At 48.4% G+C, this 5942-nt stretch overlaps 1 long non-coding RNA gene across 1 annotated transcript in view; it reads right to left on the reverse strand.

Moving 5' to 3' along the window:
* Window positions 1-5942, reverse strand: part of LOC116689836 (uncharacterized) — a 17190-nt gene that overhangs the window by 8250 nt on the left and 2998 nt on the right. Inside the window, exons 2-3 of the long non-coding RNA XR_004332111.1 lie at window positions 1887-1894; window positions 1198-1199 (exon numbers count right to left, since the gene is read on the reverse strand). This is a non-coding gene — a long non-coding RNA (uncharacterized LOC116689836). The remainder of the gene's footprint in view (window positions 1-1197; window positions 1200-1886; window positions 1895-5942) is intronic.

Genomic DNA, 5942 nt, shown 5'->3' on the forward strand with positions numbered 1-5942 from the left:
ATTGCATGTTACGCCCAGAACACACCTCTGATTAATGAAAACACTAAGTACAACCCTTTAGGACCATGTGCCCGGCACAGGGACCCCTTTTTCGGCCTTCAAACTAGCCATAGTGGATTCGAACACGCCCTAAACTGAACTGTGCCAGACGCTTCACGCCATGCGCATAGATCGTTAAAACTGGGCCCTAAAGGTTAGAATGATGAAGGTCGGCCTGCTGTTACCTTTAATGGCGTCAGGCAGCTGAAGTCAGTTCACAGCGTCCTGTTCCTTTAAACGGTGGCGTGATCATGTGGTCCTGGTGTCAGGTAGATACAGGTTCATTAATTCTTCAGAGGAACAAAAGCCTGCACGACACCACAATCTGACACCCCGGCTTTAAAGGTCTCATGACATGGTCTCTTTGGATGTTTTATATAGACCTTAGTGGTCCCCTAATACTGTGTCTGAAGTCTCTTTTATTAGACTTTAGTGGGCAGGCCCTCATACTAGTATCCTTCGACACCGGACCTCTCTTTAGGTCCGCACTGTCTAGTAGTGGTGGTCCCCTACTACGCAGCATCGTGTAACGGCTGACAAGTCTCGTTTGTAAGCGTATAAGCCCGTCGTCTGGTCCCCTAATACGGGTCGGTTAAGTCCTGAAGTGACAAGTCGGCGGCGGGATTGCTTTAGTTTCATCGGTCATCTGGACCGGCATCTAGTGCTAGTGATAACGATGCTGCGACCCTATATGGCGTCAGAAGGCGTTCGGAAGGTCTCCTGTCGAGGTTATATGAGACGCCACCGGTTTCGATGGCTGCACCGGGCGGTGCGCCCGTTAAAGTGACATGCCTGGTGTCCCTGGAAGATATCTTCTTTAGTATGAGCTCGAGGGCCTTAGTGGGTCCATCAATCTAGCTTGATAGGTGTTGAAGGGAGCTCTGGTGCGCAGTCGATTATACAGTACACCACGCGATCGCGTTCGCTTAGTGAGTGCCATAATAGTGTAATAGCTGAAAGTCGTCTTTTATAGTATAGAACCTTAGGTGGGTCCGCCCGAGATGCGTGTGACTCTGAAGGCTCTTTATGATAGTACCTGTGAGTAGAGTCCCCTGATACTAGTCTTCCTGCGTAAGAAGCGAAACTTCGTGGGAGATGCTTTGCATTTATAGTAGTCAGGGCTCAAAATCTAACGTGCGTCGTACATGTCTCTTTCACTTCTCGCTGTGGCGGCTGGTGGGCGGGCGGCTGGAGACTGCATCCGCTGGTCTGTCCTGGGCTAGAGCAGTGGGAATGGTCTACCTTGGTCTTGCAGAGGTATGCTTCTGGTCTCTAATATTATAGTAAGTGGGCACGGTGCCTAAAATTCGGTTCCCTCTAATTCTGCGCTAAGATCTATCAGGGCATGAGCGGTGCATTCTTGTTATTATTACGCGACGCTTTCAAGTATGGTGAGGATCCTCCCTCATTTCACAATGACGCTGTAAGGATGGTGCCTCCTAGTCTGGAAGTCTCTTCCTGCCACCCCGCACGAATTCTAGGTGCCATCCTTTGGGTGCCTAAAGTGGGGGGATTCAGTGTGCCGCCAACTAGAAGGCTGTCAGGATTCCCTCACGATTGGGTCAAGGACATTGTGTGTCCTTAGTTAGTGGCCCCATTTCTGAGGGGTTCGTGCCTCTGGTAGCTTATACTTGATGGATGGGGGATGTTGGCCCATTGACCAACTGCCAACGATGGTTGTCTATCTCCGTCCATAGGGGGGGGGGGGGTGGTTAGTCAAATTCTCTGTAGGGCGAGTACATCCAGAGTGCGTAAGGGAACTTCATGTTCGGCTTCAACTACCGATAAGACCTTGGACGCACGGGCGGATCCCTGTTAGTGTAGCGCCACTCAGTTACTTCGTCCACCAGTATTTCTCCAGATCGCCCATCACTGGAGTGACATGTTCTCACGTTTCTCAACAATGAGCGAGAGCAGTTATAGCCCAGGAACTTTTACGCCCTGTCACGTCGTCTTTATCAACCCCCTCTGCACGGGGCTATTCCATCTACAGTAGGTCCAGGGGGGAGGCTGCCCAATAAGTGACAGGCTGATGGTGGTGGGGTGGGACCGGCTCCTGATTATGTTAATAAGACCCCGCGTCATAAATGACATGTTCCATTTCGCATTCGGACCGTTTATTAAGGAACGGCTTATAAAAATAACTATGTCTCAGGGCATCATGGTGTTGCCAGTTTTGGGGCGACAAATTCCCAAGTTTTCCCTTAGTGTGTTTTATGTCTAGTAGTGTTTTTTCAGTTTTTGTTTGCCCCCCACAACAAAACACATACTTAAATGCTTGTTTTCTGTCTAGTTTGTGTTAGAAGCATAGGCAAAGTCTGTATTGAAGTGTAAAGTGCTTGAAGTGAAATTAGGTTTGAATTTTTTATAATAATGTCGTGACTGTCACATGACCAAGGCGCAGAATCCTTTTCCCGCCAGCGCTGACGACATGCTCTCTGTCACAGATCAACGCTCGACGTTCCACGGTATCAGCAGTGGCCATGTAGTTAGATTGTTTTTCCAAGCGCCGCTTTATAATTTGCGAGGCCATTTTCTAGCCACCGAAGACAAACCAATTGCAACATGTATGCTGGGGTATGTCAAACCTTTAAAGTGTCATTCACTTAAACGAGGTTGCAATGCTATACTTTTGCTCCAGGTAAAAGAAGGCCAAAATTAATGTGATGCCATAGGCGATAGAGATGATTTGAATTGTTGGTATTTTTGCAATAAAAACCTGATTATTAAAAAGGCATGAGTGGGATTATGGCTTGGTATACTCTCCGGAGCACAAGTGCGCGTGATATGAGCGCATTATGCCAGCAACATGGCACAAATTCCGCAGGCGCAAAGCTTAACACCATCCCCCTCAACTGCCCGCCAGGAGTCTTCGCCATTTAATTGTTAAAATTTTTTGGGCATTTATTAACGACAACCTGGAGTTACACACAGAAGCCACATCCAGAATAGGTGTTTCTAAGCATGGTTTAAAAAAATTAAAGTTCGAGTGCCAAATAGCGGGTTGCAATGCCAAATGCAGTGGTAGCTAGAGACTCTCCTGCTACAGTGGGATCAAGTTAACTGAAGCTTCCAGTTGTCTACATTAATAATCAACTGCGCGTATACGGTCTGCTACCCACCCCCCCAGAGTTGGTTTACACATTTTGTTCCCTCACCCGCCCCCGACCGAGGACAAAGCGAGCGCGGGAGAGTGAGGGAAGGGAGTCGCAGGCGGATGGGAGGGGCTCCGTAGGGGAGTAGCCAGGGGAGAGCCCCAGAGGTATAAGGGTGAATAGAGGGCAGCTGACAAGCCAGAGGAGATAGGAGGTGATAGGCACTGAGGGAGGCGCAGGACCGGTTAGATAGCCTAGAAGGGGCCCCCGCAGTTCCTCGTCATTGGTTTTCGGAGCACCCCCTGGTGTTTGCCGAGATGGCTATTGGCTGACAAGACATTGCATGCAAGCACACTATAGTCGTACCAGTCTATATTTGTAAGTATTTCTACTAATTGTATATCTAATGAATTTATCTATATCTAGGTTGGTAGCAGGCTATAAATTTATACCACTCGATAAAGGAACTCCTAGTCATAAAACCCACAGGAAAGGCTCAGGTGCCCAGTCGCCAGGATTACAACCCCACACACAAATGTTTCCATAAACACATTGGTTCTCCGAGTTCGGTTGTTGTGTTGTGTTGTTGTGTGTTGTGTTGTGTTGTGTGTGTGTGTAGTTGTGTTGTGTATGTGGGTTGTGTGGTAAGCCAGTAGTGTTGTTTATGTGTTTCATGCGGGCAGCAATTCCCAGTTTAGGTTTTTGATAATTTTTTGTCGTTTATAAGTGTAGAGAAGATGGAGCATAGTTCCTGTCTGTTTCACACAGAAATGTCACGAGGGTTTCAATTAAAAACACCACACAGGCAAATACTGGAGTGCCCACACGTCAACTATGATCTGTGCACACACAGTACATGCAAGGCACCAATGCCGACAAGCCTATGCACGATACACACACAGGACACGACACACACACACGTAGGAACCCAGCGCACTAACCCTCCCACACACACAAGCACTAAAGCACACGGTACCTTTTTATCACGGCAGCACAGTACCCACCAGGCACAGGTCGTCCATAGCAAGCACCACACAAACATGCAGCACACGACGCACAAACACACACACTTCACCGACATCGCACACCAAGGACGCCAGACACCTCGCACGACAAATCATCTGTCACACACACACATCACCAAACTACCACCAGTGTGCATCGGCCCAGATCACTCTGACACGCTTCCATGCACAGCACACACTCACAAACACACACATGCACGCATACAACTCACACACACACACACAGACATCACACTACTTGCACAAACACACGCCACAATTTGCAACCATGCACATACACATGCACACAACATACCCACGCGCACATGACAGACGACTGTACGTAGACACACACACAAACTGTCTAGCGACCATGTTCGACAAACGAACATCACACAATGCACACCCACTCACAGACCACGTGCACACAGTCAATTCACACAGCACAAACATGGCACACACGCCCTAGGAAGCAAGCACACACAACACCACAGCACAAATTGCACGCATAAGACTCAAGCACAGGACGACACGAGCCACATACTGTTTACAAAAACACAGCCCATCGCGGAGCACGCATTCAAAGACACATGCACCCAGACTACAGACCCCACATGACACACACACAAACATTCATACACACGACGCACAAAACACCACAGCAAACACATGCACACACACGCCAGATAGGGACACACGGCACACAGATCATGGTCTCACACCACAACGAACTGCACACACCCACGACACAGACACACACAGAACAGCACACATTCCGCATACGACGCACAAATCACACATCCATACACGTGCACAAACACACCGCATGCACGCATGCACAGACACATGAGGCGGAGGTGGGGGTGGGGGGGGTGGCTATGGGGGGGCAACCACAGACCACATGCGTCACAACATAGACAGCGACACCCACGCACACAACACACTCTCCAACACACTCATTCACTGCATGCACAGACCATCACACGACAGACCACAACACACATAGACAAACACACACACAGACACTAACACACACACATACACACAGTACACACTGTCCTCTACAGTGTCTCAATAACGAGACAAAGGTCGTTTTTTATAGTTTTGACGGCCATAAATATCGACAATAACTAATCTCTCACAGCCTCTATGAAACTTAAAGGTTAAAGCGTCATGTGCTAGAGAATATGAAACGTTGGTGAGTTTAAGAACTCGAGAATTTGGGGGGGGGGGGGGAGGGGGGGGGGGGGGTGTCGCCTCATGTAAATATTTCTTTGCTTTTCTAAGAAAGCCTCCGTCACATGTCTGGATCCACGGTTACTCTCATCTCTCCCTTTGAGTCGTCTTGTGCGAAGCGTGTTTCTGATTGGATATCCGAGGCTGCACCAAACTCCTTTGAGTTTTCTCTTGTTTTCCGGAGTTCACACTTTGTTTTGCGGCCAGTTTGCAGAACGAGAACTGGGATAGAGTTTAGTTATGATGAAGCATGAGCTTTGGATACTCCATCTTGAAATACGTTAGCCGGTGAGGGACATACGGACACACGCTGCCCGCTTCCACGTTTTCACACGCGTCACATCATGTACACATCGGTTAGCCTATTTTTAACAACCAAACGTTCTGCTTACGGAGGCATAACGTGGACTACAGCTACCAGCGTGTAACGGAGCCTATTTAACGAACGATTGTCGTGTTTCTTTAGAAATAAACAACGGACAAATAGAGTCTTTAAACGCTTCCGATGTACAGTCATTCGCTGTCAAAGTGACGCCCAAAATGAATGGGAGTCAATGGGATGCTAACG

The sequence above is a fragment of the Etheostoma spectabile genome, chromosome 5 (assembly GCF_008692095.1).
Source record: "Etheostoma spectabile isolate EspeVRDwgs_2016 chromosome 5, UIUC_Espe_1.0, whole genome shotgun sequence".
NCBI lineage: Eukaryota > Metazoa > Chordata > Actinopteri > Perciformes > Percidae > Etheostoma > Etheostoma spectabile.